Source organism: Anser cygnoides, chromosome 1 (assembly GCF_040182565.1).
Source record: "Anser cygnoides isolate HZ-2024a breed goose chromosome 1, Taihu_goose_T2T_genome, whole genome shotgun sequence".
Classification (NCBI taxonomy): Eukaryota; Metazoa; Chordata; class Aves; order Anseriformes; family Anatidae; genus Anser; species Anser cygnoides.
The window spans coordinates 42,647,754-42,667,321 of NC_089873.1; the positions used below are offsets into that span (position 1 = coordinate 42,647,754).

General features: G+C 39.8%; 1 protein-coding gene across 7 annotated transcripts in view; it reads left to right on the top strand.

Moving 5' to 3' along the window:
* Positions 1-571: 571 nt before the first annotated feature.
* The window catches only part of SYT1 (synaptotagmin 1), a 356,177-nt gene continuing 337,180 nt past the window's right edge, over positions 572-19,568 (top strand). For 4 of the 7 annotated variants that reach the window (XM_066993398.1, XM_066993412.1, XM_066993404.1 and 1 more), the window contains exon 1: positions 572-748. The gene's annotated coding sequence lies outside the window, so the exon portion shown is untranslated. The remainder of the gene's footprint in view (positions 749-19,568) is intronic. The other 3 variants (XM_066993407.1, XM_066993403.1, XM_066993410.1) reach the window with 3 other exon arrangements.

Genomic DNA, 19,568 nt, shown 5'->3' on the forward strand with positions numbered 1-19,568 from the left:
TAATTGAACGTGTCACGGTTACGTTTCGCAGCCCGGCGTTAATCAAAGCTGCGGCTCGGTGGGGACACCCCCCGGGAATCGAGTTACCCGCTGCGGGCCCTTACCTGGGGGCGATGCGGGCTGCTCCGGGGAGAGCCCAGCACCGGCGGGTCGCCACCGCCACCGCCTCCGCTTCCCGCAGCGGTGCGCGGGGCCGCGCGGGGCCGCGCACGGACCGGGGTGCGCGCGGCCGCGCGGGGATGCCCTCGGCGCCCGGCCCCGCCCGACGGGGCGGCCGGGGACCGGGCGGCCGCGGGATGGGCGAGGCCGGCGCGGCGGCTCCACCCATGCTGGGCGCCGCGCGATTGGCCGGCGGCTCCGTTCTCCCCGCCCCCCAGCCAATGAGGGCGGCGGGCCGGGGGTGATGGGCTGCCTCTCGCGGGAGGGATTCCTGGAGACGCTGCAGTGTGGCGGCGCTCCCGGCGCCGCGCAGCCCCCGGGCCGCCTCCGCCTCGCCTCGCCCTGCCCGCCGGCGCCCACCGCCGCCCGAACTTAACGCCCGGCGCGCCGCCTGCCCGCCGGGGGATAGGGACGGGGAGGGGAAGGGAAGAAGGGAAGGGAGGAGAAGGGGGGGGGGTGTCAGCCTGCCTTGCGCGGGGGCGCACCGCTCCGCGCCGCTCCGCGCACCGGGAGGGGCCGGGGCTGAGCGCGGCCCCGCCGCGGGGGGAGCGCTGAAGGACGCGCCGGCGGCGCCCGCCCCGGTTGCCAGGTAAGGCAGCGCCCCGGGGCTGCCCGCCGCCGGGGGTGGGGGGTGGGTGGGGGAAAGAGGGGTGGGCGCACGCTGCGGGGGGGCGGGGAGCGGCTGGCACAGCGGGGGCGCCCCCCTCGCCCCCCTCTCCCACCCTCCTCCGTCTCCATCCTCTCGTCCTCCCCCCGCTCCGGCAGCGGGCGCGGCGCCCGCCGCCCTCCCGGCGCTGCCCGGGTCCGGAGGCGGCGGGGAGGCGCCCCGGGGCGGGTCGGGGCTCCCCCGGCCGTGCCCTGCCCGCGGCCGGGCGCTCCGCCGCTGTCCGGTGGCGGCGGGGCGCGGCCGGGAGGGGCGGCGGGGGCACGGCGGGTGCCAGCGCCCGGCCCCACCTTCCCCCCCCTCGTAGGGGCAGCCTCTAATCACTGGCGTTACAATTAAAAAAAAAAAAAAAAAAAAGCCATCCCATATTACTTAGCTATGAAGCCGATTCTTTTTCTTTCCGTGCGATTTCATCTGGGGTTCCTCGGACGTTGTTGCCCTCCCCTTCTGTGTGCTGCCCGCCTTGCTCTGGTTTCTGGGGTATTGTGCCCTGCCTGGAATGCTCGTCCGCTCCGGGTATGGCATCAGCGCTCTGTTTAAAAGTTAATTTGGCTTATCAAACTCTTCGAGGTGGAGTAGTGAGGAAGTGGTGGAGAATGTTAATGTTTCTTTTGTTTCGAGGCTTCTGAAATAAAGATATCAAACGTCTATCGGCTTCTAGTAGTCCGCATAGTAAGTAAATTAAATGTAGTCATTGGAATGAGCCTTTATGGCACTTCCAACAATCTGTAATTCAATCATCTCTGATACGAGCTGCCTTTTGCTATTATTCATCAGACCCAGCTGAGTGATTTCTGTCAGATGGGAAGTGGTAGAGAGAAATCTCTAGGTAAATGTAACTGAAAAGCTTTGCAAGTGGAGTCCTAAATGAGCACAGAAAAGCACTTGGCCACAATCTGGAGACAGATGTTAGCATCCAAATAAATCATTTCTTTTGATTGTCAGGGGGATGTCAAGTCTCATTTTCCTTATTTAGTAGCCATTTGCAAGTGAAGAACAAGGAGCTCTGTGTTTATGACCTTGTAAACTCAATGCAGAATGCTGTAATTCAATAGTATTTCACTCTGAAATACTATTTTCCGTACAAAGGTCAGTATGGTAATTCTAGACACACATACATGTTGTAGACCACAGCAAGGCTACTGGATCAGCAACGGCAGTATTGATCCTTTGAGCGCTATGTAATGTGCCGTCCGTGTTCGGCGTTAATCTATTGCGTGCTGTTTGAACTGCTTTGTTGTCTGAGAGAGTTCTTTCGTACTGAGAAACAGCAGACAATAGTTGGAGACCCAAGAGGAGACTCCTTTCCCTGGTGGGTAGGTATCTAGAGTTAGAGGAGCAGTTGCTGTAAGAATGACCCTGAAAAGGGGGGAGCTTTGAGGTACAAGGACAAGTGGGCAGCAAACTAATTTGCTTTGAGTGTATGAATTGACATCTCCTGCCATGCTTAAATAAATCTGCTCAGAGAAAGTGTAAGGGAATTCCATGTGTGCCTAGAATAGTATTTTCTTGTCACTTGTTTGTTTCTTGGAAACAAACGACCTGATTTTATGTCTTCAGAAACAAATATGTGTGTGTGCATGTGTGTGTATATATATGTATTTTTTCTTCTTACAAGCTTTTTTGGGATTGTAGTTCCATTAGTAGTGTCCGAGGGGAATATACTTTAATATGGTCTATTACTTGGCTTCTGGTATAGTTGCTCAAAATTTGCATGCATGCAATTCATAAATTGAAAACTACATAGCTTAAAAACATAGTGTAGGCAGCTTGAGTGAGAAGAGATAATTTAAAAAAGAACCACAGGGCAGAAGATAATGACATACTGTAGGAAATAATCATACTCCTGCACTTGCAAAAGCATGAAATGTTCCAGTGTAGCCATTTCATACAAGACCAATTTTCCTTCACATTAAGAGTGCCTAAGTGAGCCTTATTAATGTTTGATGCAAAAGATGCTAAATCCATTTTAAGGATTGATACTGGAATTTAAAGAGGTAGCTCACAGACTAACAGTGCAGTTCTAACACTTTCACAGAACAAGTGTGGAAAATAATCACTCGCCATGTATGCCATAACTGTGCAAATGAGATACAGCATTCCTTGTGACAGTGACACACTAGAAGCCCTTTCCGAACTACAGATTTAAAACAGAATTTGGTTTAACAATCTGAAACTTTCCCTTACCTTAATCGTAACTTGAATCAGATGTAAGAACCCAGAAAATGTTCAGCTTTGGTTAGCATAGTAGCTTAGAAGGTGTAAGATAAAGAAAGATTCTGTTTGTCAGAAACCTGGGGGGGGGGGGGGGGGGGGGAGAAATCTATAGTTTTCCAGCTGGCGTGGAGAGACCGGAAACATAAAATCAATTTTTATGGTCTTTTGGCAGGGCTCGCTGTTATATGTTTAAAAAAAAAAAAAAAGTAGTAGCAGCTAAGGGTCTTGGCAGAAGTTTTTAAGCCACTCAGCCGTACAGAACTCTGCTAATTGATGTTTTCTCACATGAAAACAAGGCTCTCGTTTAGCATATTGCAGGCTTTTCTTGTCCATTCAGCAGTCTGATCACAATTTTAAAAATATTTCTATGTAAACGTGTGTGGTCTTATATTTATCTGGGAGTTTAAATGCATATATGATTTCTTACTGGGAAGGAAGTTCCAAATTAAGAGCATGTGCAGCCTTGTATTACCTGCTGTGGAAGAGACATCAAAGTTTGGAATACAATTGAAAAGAAAAAATTTCTCTACATGCTCCAGAATAGAAGCATGGAGGAGTTATTACTCATGGATACAAGGATCTCCTTCCCTCTGCTGGTGATGCCCTTAAAAATGTTCAGTTTCACAAAGAAATACTTGGTCATCTGATTTACTTTGATTCTCTATAGAACGCTTGTCTTAAACACTACTCTGTATCTAGGAAGAAGCTTAATTAGAAATACACATAAGGGAAGCTTGTTAGCCAACTATGAATTTGTGTTTACCGCTGACATTTACTAAAGATACTTGAGGTTAAAATAAAAGCATTTGCCAGACTGAATAAACAAAGCATTATGTTAACAAATATTTTCAGGATCTTTATGTACAAATGTTGTCTTTGCTAGAGGAGCTTTACTCCTTCCTAATACACTGTTAAGAGGAGGGATTAAGAAATGCTGGTTATACTGCTGTATCTTTTGCAAAAATACCAGATACCAAAGCAGGTGGATTAGAAGCAGGACAACTGGCTCTTCGTGATTTCTCTTGGTGAGAGGGTAAGAGCAGGCTACAGGCAATCTCTGTCAGGAAGTACAGGAACAAGCGGAGTGGCTTGTACAAGCAGTGCATGGAAAAAGTTGTCTGGCTTAAATAAGTTAAGCAAAAACCAATTTTTTTTTGAGACATAATGCAAAAGCAAGAGATTAGCTGTAATAAAACAACTCCCTTAGCACTTTTGTTTTCTTATCGTTACTAGTCTGAAGGCATTTTCCTGGAATTGCAGGCACTGAACACTTCGTCTCCATTGTAGAAGGAGTGATGCTGCCATCTTTTAGATTCCGAGAGAGTTGCCAATTCAAGATGTCACTTTCTTTTCTAGTCATCCCTAAAGATGCTGGGGAGGATGTGTCAGAACACAAAGTAAATCCAGAATGCCTCCTGTTTAGCATAATTATCTGATAAGCTACTAATACCATTATTTAAAAATGGAAGACCATAGAAATACAAAAAAAGTGTTATCAGAAATTTTCCAAACTGGTTGGATTTCATTAACTCTGGATAGTTATACTAATATAATAATCCAACACAATAAAACTTTATTTAGAAGTAGCTAAAACCAATGTGTTTAATTATGCTGTCTACATTTATCAGCTATTATTCAGGATTTATAGTAGTACCCTAATGTAATTGTTTTAATAATGTAGCCAAAGTTATGGTGACTGGGTAGTACAGTGCCACAGATACATGAGAATACATGCCTTAAAGCTGCTCAGTGATTTAATGAAGTTGATTATAAATCTATTTGCGAGTTCTGCTTCATACCCTTTATGTGAATGGTATTGGCTTCCTACGTGTAGCTGAAAATCAATGTAGCAGTTGCAATATGGGAAAGCTGGTAAACATCACCAAATATAGCTTTGAGACATAAGATTGCTAGCAAGCTGCCTCATCTTCTTGTATTTGAATAGCCTTGTGGATATGGCAATTAATAATTGGAGTGCTTTTGTGGAAGGCATTGTGGAAATAAAGACCCATGTAAAAAGGTTTACCTGGTTCAGGATGCTCACTAACAGTGATAAAAATTTCTAGATATACACATGCACATACACAGTTGACAGGTGGATGTTAAACCTAGCTCTTCTTATTCTGAAAACTTAATAACTGCTTGCTACATGCAATTTTAATTTTTATTCCCTTCTAGAGCTATGGAGAGTATTTCTTTACAATTAATCTATTTCTATTTGATTTCTATCATCAAATCTTGAAGTCTTAGAAGCTGGTGTGACAGTTACAGTTGGAGTGTTACTTTTTTTTAAAAGGCCCCATGCAGTAACTTGAAGAAATAATAGAATGGGATGGTGTCATTCTGAACCAGTGTCATAGAAGACACAATCTGTTGGCAAGGAGCTGAAGGCTAAAGATCGAGATAGCACAATACATCCAAATCTACATTGTTTAAAGGAAAATGTTTTCATTTATATGTACAAAACAAATGTATGTTGTTGAAATTGTCTGCTTTCTTGTTTTGACTTTAATAAGGCATGTGATTTAGCTTAATGTGGTGTTCGGATAGTAAGAAATAGTACTGTAGGAGAGCACCATTGTCGATGTGAATGGATTAGTTTTTATTTTAACTCGATCAATCGCAGAAGAAATAGTATAGGAGGAAACACCATCTCCATTATGACAACTCTATTCATTATCTTTAACAAACATACAAAGATTAGGAATAAAATACATATTCATGAGAATAAAATTGGCACAAAAAAAAGTAATAAAGTTGGAGCAAGTGTTATAGACTGTCTTCAATTGTTTTCTCATTCTACTACATCTAAATGTGTATTTTAACAAACTGAAGTGTACTATTTTGCCTACTTCCAGTTTTTTTTTGTCGTTTTTGTTTTGTTTTTAAATCTTTTCTCCCAAAGCAGTGACCCTAAAAAGATTTAGGGATTACATCCAGGGAACATCATCTGTCATCATCACTAAAGAGCAGAGAAGCCATATGTGGTCATAAACACTGAACTGTTGAGGGTAGAAAAGATGCCCAACTTCAGAGGGGATGCTGGACAACTAGACGATTGGTTTAGAGAAGAGACTTGGGAGTAGGGTGTCTTTGAGATAGGCCAAATATGCTTCTTGGTGAGACTCGAAAGAGCATAGTATTCTCTTTGGAACACTGTATATAACAAGAGCTTCCTTGATTCCTGCACAGTGAAAATACTGTTATTAATATATTAATATTATGTTATTAATATATTAATTATAGTACTATAGTATGTCATGGAGCAGCCTGGGTGGGTCTGCAAGCTTGAAGAGTTCAGACTAGAAGGTATCAGATTTTATCTGTTAGAATAGTAAGCATATGGGCCAGTTTACTGAGGAGATAACACTTTCTACTCAAAGTCCCTAGATCAGTATTTCATCTTTTATCTACTTCAAGTACAAGTTCTAGTTTTGATATGGAAGTTGCTGGATATTTTTTTTATTTGTATTAATCCGTGAGAACAGACCAGATAATCATCTGGCCTTAAAATTGCTGACCTATTGAACTTGCTGCCATTAACTCTTCTTGAGTGTCTTGGATGAGATTATTATTTTTATTTCTTTTTTTTTGTAAAAGGTGTTGTGACATGTTATTCTTGTAGTGTGAAGAGATTTGGTCTGAAATTCTCTTGAGCTGCCCTTTCATTTTATAATCCTATTTTGTCCTGCCTTACTGACAAGACATTTCTGTGTATCTATCTACGTGGTATTAATCTTTGAGACCTGATTTAAAGCTCATTGAAATAAATGGAAAGAACAGTAACTTAAAAAACCATATGTTGTATTTAAAATAGGATTCTGTTTAAAAGGATATTGGTCCTCCCACATTTGAAAGAATAACAAGCAATATCCTGCATCTCATCAGTTTGGCCTGGGCCTGTGGAAATGTACCTTCATTGGTTTGCAGATGCCCAAGAGAACGGTTCTACCTGAAGGTCTGCATTCTACTAAATCTGTTCTGGAGCTAGCATTGCATGTAGCAATGCTTGGGCATGGTATCTGAGTTGGGGAACTCTGCATCCTGCACAGTACCTTGCACCAGGATAACTTTGTGTCGCCTAGAGTCTTCCATGTCCTCTTTCCACCTGTCAAGGTATGGGTGTTTAATTGTTGGTATTGATAGCACAATAGGTGCCTGTTCTAAGAAGGATACAGTCTTACCAAAATGGAAAGTGAGGTTTCCTTGAGAGTATCCTCCCATTGAATTGCTAAAGATATGTCCTTGCATAGTCTAGGCAAGGATGGGATACAAACGCGTACTTGACCAGAAATGGAACAATGTTTTAACTCTGCAGGATTTTGTAGAAATTCTAGGATTTCTGCGTCCTGAAATTAATGTTCTTTTTTATAACAGCTGACATCTTTGATTAAAGATAAATTTGTTAAACTGTTGCATTTGATAAGCCTATCTGGGAGTTATTATTATCTCCTCAGATAAAGTCTGTTTTTTTCTGTAGTTTTCCTTTTTGTCATAGCTGTTTTTTCTATATTAAGAACAAGAAGATATCTTGCATTTGTTCTTCAAATTCAGCTTTTATTGCATTAAGCTTTCTTAGCTTATTCATCTGCTACTTACAGCAGAGAAACAACAGGAGAATGTTTGTGTGACCTTGACAGAGGTCAATTCCTGTTTCACGTTCTGCTGTAGCTAGGTAAGGCCTTCAGCACTCTTATCTTGTAAATTTGTTTCAATCCTGCACAATAGGATTGAAAGGTATTTTTCTATGTTAATGTGTATGAGTACTCCTTTACTGAGAAAGTGGTAAAACTGAAAACTTAAGTAAAATCATCTGGGACAAAAATGCCTGAAGTCATAGGCTATAGACTTTTTTTGTCATTATCAAAGTGGACATATATTTGGATAATAACTTGGACTTACTTTAATATTTGATATGCAAATATTGGCTTTACAATTTGTACATTGGCTAATAATTGTGAGCTGTTTACTCTAGAATAAATTCTTCATAAATATTGATGAAAGTTCCATATGGTTATAGGTGAACAAGGCATAGAACTTGCTATGAAAATCATCATTCTAGAATAATAATAGTAGTTCTCAGTGTCAAGCAGGTAAAACGCAGAACTTTGAACTGAGTACTATTTACCCATGTAGTATCACCTGTCTTTCAAAGCAGCAACCAGCCAAATGTTGACTAAAAGTGGTGGATCAGACTTCTGCAGACATGGTAGAGACTGTCTACCCTGTCAGTTACTGGAGAATTCGTACGTATCCCTAAAGCTGAAACTTACTTCTGCTTCTCCAGATAACTTAGTTCGGATGGAAATCCCATCAATGGGATTCCAAGATAGTAGTATTGCATACAGATGAAAGAAAGAAGTAATCAGCACAGTTTTAATGGGACTTGTCAATTTTCCTCTAGTTATGGCTTTGGAATTTCCATTTAGTGTGGAAATGATTCTGGAATATTTAATTTGCTTCGGGTTGAAATTTGGCTCTTAGGAATGGTTTGACTGTTCAACTACTCTTATCTTAAAACAACTGAAGTGTTCAACAGTGTTCACTGATTTCACAGAATAAAGCTAGATTTGCTGGAAGAGGTCATCACCTGGCATCTTTTAGTCAGCGGTGTTACTGCTTTCTGCCACACACAGTTCAGACTTCTGTGATGAAGTGAAGTAATAAATTTGGGGGTGGGAAAGGGAGGGGTTAAGAAGAACAAACTCTTAGCATCACTTTTAGGGTGCTGGCTTCAGAAATTTTAAGTAGGTGAAACTGCAAAGTTGAAAGGATATATTGCAAAGGTGGACAGAAGACCATAGGTGGATGTAGTGAGTACCAAGCCTAGTCAAAGATGTATTTGGTCTATTACAGTGAACAGATTATTCAGGGTGCTTTTCCCTTCCATTAGGCCAAATACTGAATATTTTACGGGCCCTTTTAGGATAAATGTATAGACTTTTGAATAGCAAAGGAATTATGCTGATGAGGCAACATAAACACCTTTAAACTGTGAGGGGAAAAATGGCTGAACTATGGCCATAGTGCTAGTAAGATAACTTAAGATAGTTGTTTCAATCAGGCTTAGAATTTATTTGAAATAATTATGTCTAAGTACAAAGTTTGAGAGGTGTATTTGTAAATTTGCAACTGTTATTGTTTATCTCATGCCCTAGTGTTTTTAAAAAAAAGTAGGGAAATGTACTGAAACTATTCTGTTCTTTAAGGCCATCAGCAAGTCCATTGATTGTGATGAGTCGGGTTTGTTTTAGTTTAAAATTATTGCTTCATTATCACTTGGTGCATGAGTTCTCTGTGCACATGAAACTATAACAGGACAGGGAGGAACTAAAGGTAATGTTGGCTTATAGTGAAGTGTGAGAATGGAGGGGCTGTATGTTGTTCAAGGACAATCAAAATTCTGTACATGTTGGTGCTGAGATGATTCTCTAGTTTGAATCACTACATACCAGAGATGTAACCAAGGTCAGCTGGTTAGTCTCAGCAAGGCTAGTATGCAACAAGAGGCAGCATCTTGCAGATATGCATTTGAAGTGTGCACGAGAACTATCAGTTGCAGTAAATGCACATTGTTGTTTCTTTTCATCCCTTCCTAAGGTGCATGGATCTAGCCTACAATGGACACAAGCTGAAATTTTATTTTCTGTCACAAAGCAAGCAACTGCTTCAGGCCACATTGCTTTTTCCATTGGATTTGCCTTAATGTTGTATGTCTGATTCTGGCTGGCTTAGACCAGGATTCTTGGTAATACATTTCTCAGTAAATCATATTTTCTTTCATTAGACGAGTTGAATTACATTTCAGAAACTTGTATATATACATGTTTTTTCAAAGCACTTACATATGAGTTGGAAGGTTGCATAAAAAGTCATTTATTGTCACCATCACTTAAAATAGCTATTTAGGCTTTTAAACCTATTCTGATTTCGTAGGCTACTTGCTTGCCTTGACACGTAGGAAAAATCAAAAGTGGCACTTTAGTTTTTTTGGCAGACGTTCTAATGTATAGTAGGCAGGCTTTTTCATGGAACAAAGAAAAAGAGCAAGGGCTGATGGAGGATGTAAAGAGGCGAGCAGTTAACGCTGAATTCCAAATATGGGTTGTAACCAGTGACAGCTGTTTCATCAAGTGTTGCTCCATGTGTGCGAGAAGCAGTGTTTGCTTTGCAGTCTCTTTAGAACAGGGCCTGACATACCTTGTTATGTGTTTATACTGTGTCTAACATAATAGGATCCAGAGCTTTGACTGAGGATGTGGCCTGTTGTGCAAAACAAATAATAATTAGCCCAAATGTTGAAAAAGTGACATTATTTAAGGCATCTAGAGATCACTAAACAATTCATTGCTGTAAACATATTGACTATCTCCTTGAAAGGAGATTTTAATTTTAATTGTCACAAATTTCATACATGAAGAAGTGAACAGGTCTGTTAAGCATTCTGTTAGATATAATTTGTTTTGCTGGTCATTGAGGCTGTACTGTTTGTGCTGGGGGACTTGGACACTCAGTTTACAGTTCCAATTTGAGACCAGGCTGAGTTATTCTTTACAACCTCTTTCATCCTGATACAACTTATGAATCTATCAATTTTAAATGGGGGAAAGGGGGGAGAGTTCCCCAGTAATGTGATTTGCCACTTTCCAGCTGAAAACTGGGTAAACTGTTTGGCTTGCTCATAAAGAAAGCTGTTTTTATGCATAATGCCATGTTCACAACTGAGATTTGAATTACTTGCAGGAGGGATGGTACAAAGGGGCTGGATTTTAGCTTTGTGTGGCCAGGAGGGAATTTATCTGGCGTAAAGCAGATAAACTAGTTCCAACTCCAGTAATACTTAAGAGGCTAGCTACTTCATGCCAGAAAACAATTTCTAAAGGTTTCTGTGATAGGGGAATTAGCAGAGTTCTGCTACATCAGCTTGCCCAGTACAAGAGCCAGTTCCTCTCTCTGGAGATTGGTGTAATTGTTGGAATCTTCTGCCCCCCCTTTCAATCAGGAGTTGGTACAGGAGGAGAAACTGTTCAGTCTGATATGTGATATTGTAAATGTGTGAAACAAATTGAAAGACAAGACTCTACCTAGTCTGTCTTAAAGATAGAGCCAAACTGTTACCAAGAGTTCAGGTAGAGATCTTAGGGTTAGCTTTTTGTGAATAAATACAAGTCTGTGTGCAGCAGATATAATACATAGCAGCCAATCTAAACAAAACAACTAAGTATCACGAGGTGGGCTTTGTATGAGTCGTATTGATGTAGTGAAACATAAATCCCATTTGACAGATGGGGATCAATGGCAGAGGGAGATTAAGGATAGGATTCATCTCATTTAACTTTAAATACCTTCAGAAGGTGATTCATTTGACCTAAGTTGGGCTGTGAGATGGACTGCTCTCTGGAGGTATCTGTTCCTTTCCAGTGACTGTAAAAAGAGTCTGAGATCACTAGATGAGACTTAATCAGCTAATTTTTAGATGCCTAACATGGACCATTTAAATCCTAAATTATGTGCCTATGGCCTTACCGAGGAGCATAGGGCAAGACTGAAAACTGAACCTAGGTTTTATGAATTCAAATTAATAGCACTAATTGCAATAGCATCTTTTCTGTGAAGAGGGTTAGATCATTTAAAACTAGTAATACATATTAAATGCCAAAAAATGCATTCAACAGTTGCAAATAAAAAGTAATTGGACCAAAAAGGGGGTATATATGAAAGTAAATTAAAATCCGGTTCAATTTCTTTTTTTTTTGCTCAGTCTAGTATGTGATTTGTGGGAATCAAAAAAATAAAAAATAAAAAATCAGTAGTTTTATGCAAGACTCTAGGTTTAAAAAGAATACTCGGAGCTAAACTTGCATGTTTTGCTATATAGGATAACAGACCAGTCTTTTCAGAATCTGCAGAGCTGTCAGGAAAGAACAAGCTTTATATCCACAAGTAGCATTTTTAATAGTCATTAAAACTTTCCTGTGGGGACCATAGGAAGATGGATATCTTGTCAGTGACACCATAAAGGTCTGTTGTGTTGGGGGCAGGGAGAGAATATTCTACTAATAGTTATCGGAGCTAAAGTTGGTCTTGTCCAGTCTGCACTGATAATTGGGATTGCGTGAAAGGAGACTCCTTACATTCCTATGCATTGCAACAATTGCGAGATACTGTTTCCTGAGACCTGCATGTTAAAAACCATCACAGTGTTACCTCCTTTGCTAGGCTTTAGACCTTGTCTAAGTGTGCAGATCTGCACAAATGGGAGTGACGGAAATAATCAAACTTGGCAAAGTAAGGGGAGACTTTTATTGTCTCTCTCAGAAGAGCTCTCAGGGGAGAGAGGAAAAGCAGCAGTTCAGACATTGCTATAGTGTGTGGGTTTCCCCCTCCTCCCAAGAGCTGCAATAAGTTTTGCATCTGAATCAGATGCAGTGCTTTTGGGGGTTAGCTTGGTTCCTTCTTGTTTGTCTTCCCACCTATTTACCTTTATGTACTTTAAGGCTGTGGTTTGTCATGGTTTTTGACTGAAATTAAATTTTCCGAGCTGTAGTGCAGAATCTGTGTTAATAGACTTCTGTAACTTGTACGTAGAAATTTAATCAGATGATTCTCGTAATATATGACCCCCTTAAAATCATGGCATCACATCTCTTTGCATGGGAATATACTGTGATGTTAAAGCTTCAGGGTGTAAAGTATTTTTTTCAATGAAGTGCTATAAGGAAAAAGCAGAACAGGAAAAAACTGTGCTATATTAAGATAAAACAGACGCTGGCAATGCAGGGAATAAAATAGGATGTATATTTTAAGCTTATACAATCTTTTCCTCTAAAGAATTCAAAAATGACTATTGCTTTCACAGTACTGTGTATAGTAAGAACTGTATTTTCACATTATGTCTAAAGCGTTAAATTTGAATGGTCTAGAAAGAAAAATCCAATACTCTGAAAAATTACATCACAGCAAAATGGTTGTCTTGCTGATATCTTCGGTCACCAGAATTTCTCATTTGTTTCTATCCTCCTTTGAGTTAGCAGCTAAATATGATGTTTTCATAGCTAAATGAACCTTTATAAGCTAGACAACAACTATATATGAGTACAGAACAGTAGATCTAAAATTCGTCACGCTGTCAGAGTATGACTTTTCTTTACAAATATGGAAATTGTTAGTTATCTGCATTTTCTCCCTGCCCTGCTTTCCTCCCTACAAGTTGATATTCACCCACGTGAAAGCGGCCAATTATACTTCAGCCATTGTATAAATAATGCAGAAGTTGTCAGTAGCAGAGGAAAATTTATGTTAGAAACCTAGGGTAGTGAATAGGGAAATAAAAGCACCTTTTAATGAGGGCAATAATCTTTGTTTTTATATCACTTCATGTTAAAAAGGTATGTGTTTTTTAACCTATTAGCAGTTTCTAATTCTTCGCCTAAGGACTGGCTGTAATAAGTTCCCAGTTCAGTCTTCCATTAGGATATTTTGTTCTGCAGTATTTTTTCCAGCTGTTTTTCCCAGTGCCTCCTGAGAGCAGGCACTGGTGTCTCCCTAGGTTGGGAGCAGGAGTGGAGCCTGAGATGGAGGAACGTCCTGGCATCGCAGCGAGGCTCACCAAAAACATCTATCTCTTTCCCCTGGGTCTGTGAAAAGCACTTGAAACACGCAGTGCAACCAGGAGTCAGGCTACCTTGAAAGCAATGTAATCACGCTCATTATAGGTAGACTCCTGAAGCTGGGGAGCATCTGGGCCAGCTCTCAGTAGCTGTTGCAGGTATGCCAGGGCCTAGGCACTTGCTGGAGCTGCCATGACGTTGGCCTAGCTAAATAGCATGTTATTAGGGTAGCTAATTGCCAGCTGACTGTTCTGGGGGAAGGCCAAAATCTGAACTCAGATAATGTGCAGAATTTAACTTCTAATTTCCCTCCCCCAACTGCTGTTTCTCTTGAGTATTATTCAGAGAGACTTTGTGGCCTTCAACTTAGTTGCATGTCATCCACCATGCCAAGGGTCTCACCAGCCTCACAGGGATCTCCAGTGAAACTTGCTGGACTATGTGCGTGCTCTGTCTGTGATGCCTCTTACTAGGTCACAGTCATCAGATTAACAATGTACTAGCCCTTGCCTCACGTAGTTGACTTTGTTTTCAAGTGGTGGTGCTCTTAATGTAGTCATTAAAAGGATACTTATAAAGGGAGATAAAAATTGCATCTTCACTGAGGCTTAAAACAGGAGTAATAAGGAGATAAGCAAGTATCTCCTTTTTTTGATCAGGGAGCTCAATTTTTCCTCGTTATCTTTACTCTTTCATGATTGAGTTGTTTGTTTCCAGATGGTGGCTATATGTGTGAGGGCTAGGATGTGCACTGGCCAGTTTGTTCAGCAGCATGTGTCTTCTCAAGCAGAGCCTGAGGTACTGGGTGCAATGGCCTCTCCTGCAGCTATCAGCTCCAGTGCTTTCATTTCCCACCCCACAGCCACTGAAGCAGCATCCTTCTGTGGGAGGAAGGATTTCTACTTATTTTCTTGAAAACCCAAATGTTGTTCTTGGATTGCTTTTACCTATGACTTTGTTAGGGTTTGAATTGACTGGACACTTTCCCCACATCTTCAGTTATACCTTGTCTTTTCTCCCATACTTTTTTAAAAACTGAGTGGGAGGGGAATAAAAATTAATCACAGATAGGGTAATAAGCTCTGATTAGAAGACAAACAGATACGTAGCATGTAGCATACTGGAAAGGCTAAAGATCTGCTATGTATGTAGTCAAAAAGTAACTCTTGTTAATATAATAGGCAAAGTGATTAGGTGTCACCTTATTGACCAGGGTGGCTTATCACAGTGATTCAGGGGGTTTAATCAGCAGTTCTTCAGTGATTGAAGTCTGAATTTCTGAGTGGTGCTGTTCTGCTCTCCTGGAAAGCATGGTGGTGGTTGATGGGCAAACACTGAAGTCCATGTGGTAAGGCACTTATCCTGTTGTGCATCCTCTCTGAGCCTCTGGAAATCCCTTTGAAGTTAAAATAAACTGTACTAGTGAAAGTGTACTTTTTTTTTTTCAAAAAAAATAAGCTTTTTGAAATGGAAGTATGAGATACTGTTATCACGTGGCTACACTGTGTAGACTTACTTTCCAGGATCTTTTAGCAGCGAAAACCTTTCACCATATATAATTATTTTCATAAGAAAAACATGGCATATCTGATCTGGGAATCTCTTCAGACAACATGTTTTTGATATGTCTGCTTGTAAAAAGTATACCAGGGATTGAGAATTTGCAGTATTTCAAATAGATTATGGGAAGGGCATGATTTTCTATTGTTTTCCAAACAAACTCTTTTAGGCTTCTATTACGCTTGAATAGATACTTGCTGCTTTAGTCTGAGCAATTCTATTGAGCCCTTGTACTTTTTGTTATGGTTTATTAGCAAATATGGGTTCTTCTGCAAACTTAGGTTTAGTTACCAGTTCATTATTGCAGTGAGATTTCTGGCTCAAGATATTTGATTTTTTTTTTTCTTTCCTGAAATTACTTTTGAAACTTCCACTTGAAAATCCAAGTGTATTTTTACCTTTGCTGTAGTATAGCTGTGTTAAAGTTTAAGTGAGTAAGTTTAGATGGCTATCACATCAAGCAGCTGTAAAGGAAGTAAAAGTTCCATGTGGAAAACATTACTGTTAGCATTAAAACGTTACTGTTAGCATTCTCTGAAGTGTTTAGATCATGTGATTATTTTTTTTCAGAACAATCCTCCCCACACTGAATTCTAGTAAAATAAAGCACTTCAGAATTTATGTTGCTTAAATGGTTTTATTTTCTGTTCGACGGCAGAAAATCAGTCATTACTCAAGTCACTTGGTGACATTGAACACTTTAGACATATCAATCTTTGTCAAAATGAGAAGTCATTTCTCAATTCTATGTGTTATAAAGCCAAATATAACCCTCTAAATTCCTCTTGTCCATACTTCTTAAGTAGAGCATTGTATGAGCTAGAGTTCATTTAAACTGCCAATTATACAAGTAATTGGGATTTAAGACTTCTATACTTACTGTGGAGTAGAATATCTTAATACTTTCTGTGGACAACTGAACAAAAATGTATAACTGAACAAAACTGAAAAAGTATAAGTGGTTCATACTGTAAGAATGTCAAGACACTTTCTTTTTTTTCCTCTGCATTTTTGCTATGTATTTTGACCTTCCCAGCTGATTTCACTAACATTCATAGAAATGCACAACTGTTTTGTTTTTTTTTTGTGGAAGCAGGCTCAAACTGCAAGAAATTCAGAAGAATATAGACACCTGAAACAAGTAGTATTTCCAATTTTTTACATCAGGTCTTCTCAATACTGTTTCAGTTTTCAGTAGATTGTGGAGTGTTTTTGTTTTTTTTTCAGGGGGAAGAAAATCATTTTTCTTATGCTGACAATGGCTGTAATCACATTACAGGTAAAGGGTTCAAAGGTTATTTTTCCAAACAAAGAATAGAAGAAAAAACTGCACAGCAGTCCCTTTCCACTGTAGAAGATAGTGACATATTATTCCTTTCAATTCCAGGTTGTGCTTCATTGCTTTCGAAATAGATATACTTGGGACATATGCCCAAACCCAAGATGTGGTCAATGTGCTCCTAGGATTATTTTGTTGCTAAAGAGCTTTTTTTGCCAGAGAAAGAATTATCCAAGACAGATGCTACTGTGATAAACAGCTTGATACTTGCTACCCTAGATGCTGAAAAGTTTAATTTGATAAGAATGTAACAGTGTCAGGATCATAAATGCATAACAACTTGTTCACCTTAGAAATATATGGGAGGTAATACTTGATAAAAGATACCTCCACAAGTTTCTTGGGTGAATGGCAAAACTGAATAGCTAAATTATTATCACTGTTTATGCAGGTCTGGATTTGTAAATGACCAGTTATATCAGCAATGCCCAGCTTGAAGCACATTGAGAAGTGCCTTGTTTTCCACATGTGCTGGGCATTCATCCTGCTAAAATCAGGCTGTATGCACACTTGACCCAAAGCCAAGTTTTATTTATATGTTAGAGAAACTGTAAGGTGAACTTTGGGTACGTTCTTGTGATTAGAGGAAAGCCTGGATGGAAAGCCTGATCTTGTGTTACAGGCCTGTCTTCCCAGCCAGGGACCTTCAGGGTGTGATTCATCCCATGTAAGGTCTTTGAAATAAGCATAGTTGTACTGTGTAATGTGTGATCAATAGGACAAACATAGACTGCTGAACCAGTGTAGTGGCTTCTAGGAGGTTCTTTCAGGCTGTTACCACGCCCATCATCTTAGCAATATCCACTGAATAGATGTATATGAAACAATTAATAAAAATTTTAGTACACCCTCACTGTCACCTGACAACCATCTTTAAGGTAGTTGTCTAGTCTAAGCAGCCAATTGTGACTTTTTATCATTAATAGAGAAGAAAGGATACTTCATTGTCCCCATTTTAGATAGCCATTTTATGGTGATGAGTCATACTTGGACACCGGAGCTCTTCCTCCACTGCCTGAAGTGGGAACCACAGTAGCTATTGTTGGTCTAGGAGGATGCAATGTCTGCCTCAAAAAGATTCACTAATGCCCAGTATTTAAGGAAAAAAAAAAAAAGTTGAATAGAATGTAAGAGTTTATTTTTCAAGAATTTTCTTTATCTTCTGTCTCTGAAACAAATAGGTGGTACTGACTTCTTTTCAGAAAGAAATGTTATTTGAAGGTAGTTTTCATGATAAAAGGTTTTGTGGTGAGTTGTACTGAAATTATAAATATGTAGAGAAATTAAGGAAATCCTAATTTGCACATAGGGATTTTTAATTGTAAACAGTACTTGGACTCATTTTTTGCCACTTTTTAGGGATTTTGTGAACGGAGTCTTAAAGCATGATACTAAAGGTGTCTTTGAGTATTGAATAAGAAAAAATTAATTTTAATCAGTATGACAGTGCTAGTATATGTTTTTTCTATTCTGACCAACCTTCCAAACTTTAGTGTGTGCTTTTATGTATTTGTCCAGTTGTAGCTTAGAAAGACTTATTTATGGATAGTGATCTAAAAAATGGACTAAATAAGTTTCTACTTATGTAGTATCACAGAACACTACCGAATAAAGATGAAAAACATGCCCATAATATTTTGTGAATCAGGATCGTGTATATTGCTTATGTCCATGTAATTTCATCTTTATTGATACTTGTACCTGATAGATGCTCCAACTGGTATTCAGGTACTGATTCTTACACGGTGTTTTGGTTCTGCAAACCTGATTGCATTTCTACATCTCCTAAAGGAATAAACAGAACACAAACTGCGTCTGACATGAAATGTTACTAATAGGTTTCTGTTGAGTACCTTTCAGTACTATGCTGTTTACATGGTCATTTAATGGGATCCAGAGAGACCAGCCATTAAGCACTGTTTTCTTCAGATCTTGGATAAAAGATACCTACTGCTACACCAAAACAGAAGAGAATTCTGAATATATAGTATACAGTCTCAGCAGAAATCTCTTGCTCACGCTTTCTCTTTTTCTGACTTCATGTATGTTATTGTCAATCCCACATTCACATAAGTATTGTTACTTTAGGTGAGTTGAATGTGCACACGACTGTGCATCCACATATGGTAGACATTGGCATCACACAACTTGCATATCTGCCAATAATAATGATTTTAGCCTGGCATTATTTTTTTTTCTGGCCCTGGGCAAGTCTTTGCTATTCCTAGGGGCCCATGCTTTTTCTTGTATTCTGTCACTCCCTATTTGCAGGAGAGAATTGAGAGACACTGAGTAACTGTCACTTAACCAATGTATTTCCAGAATATCCTTGAAGTCGTGTGTAGCATTTAGGTACTGTACATGCAAATCACCTCGCCAGTTCGTCAGAACCGAGCCTTTGATCACAAAATTTCTGTGAACATACAGACCTCAAGATGAGTGTGGAAATGTCTGCAAATATGCAATGTGTGTGTAAATAAAAATATTTTGTATCCTTAAGGATGTCGTGAAGATCTATAACTTCTTTGTTCAAAATACCTGTATTAGCTGTCCATCAGTTAATTTAGGATGAAAAAGCTAGCATAACTCATGTTTTAGAGCTGTAAATTTCTATGTAAATAAGATGTTCTTTTAATAAAATACAATAAAATGACCTGATTAAGGAGCAACTACAAAGCATGCAAACTGATGGTTGTATTATCAATATCAAGCACCAGATATCCAAGAAGCTTATAAATTTGTTGTCACTTGCTATTTCTCTTTCACAATTTCCAAGCTCTAGTCCATGTTAACAAGTGTTTTTGACATTCCTGGTTGATCTTTGGGAGAGGGGGAGGAAATCTCAGATGCAGAGTTATTTCTTGGAATTTTGTCATAATCTTGCAAGAACTTTTTCCTATGTGTTCCCCAAAGACAGAAGTCCTTAGGTCTTGTTCCTAGTGGTAGCAATCACATTTCAGAAGGCAGTTCCAAAAGATTTAAGTGCTTGCAAAAGATAATGAACAGCTATAAATGAATA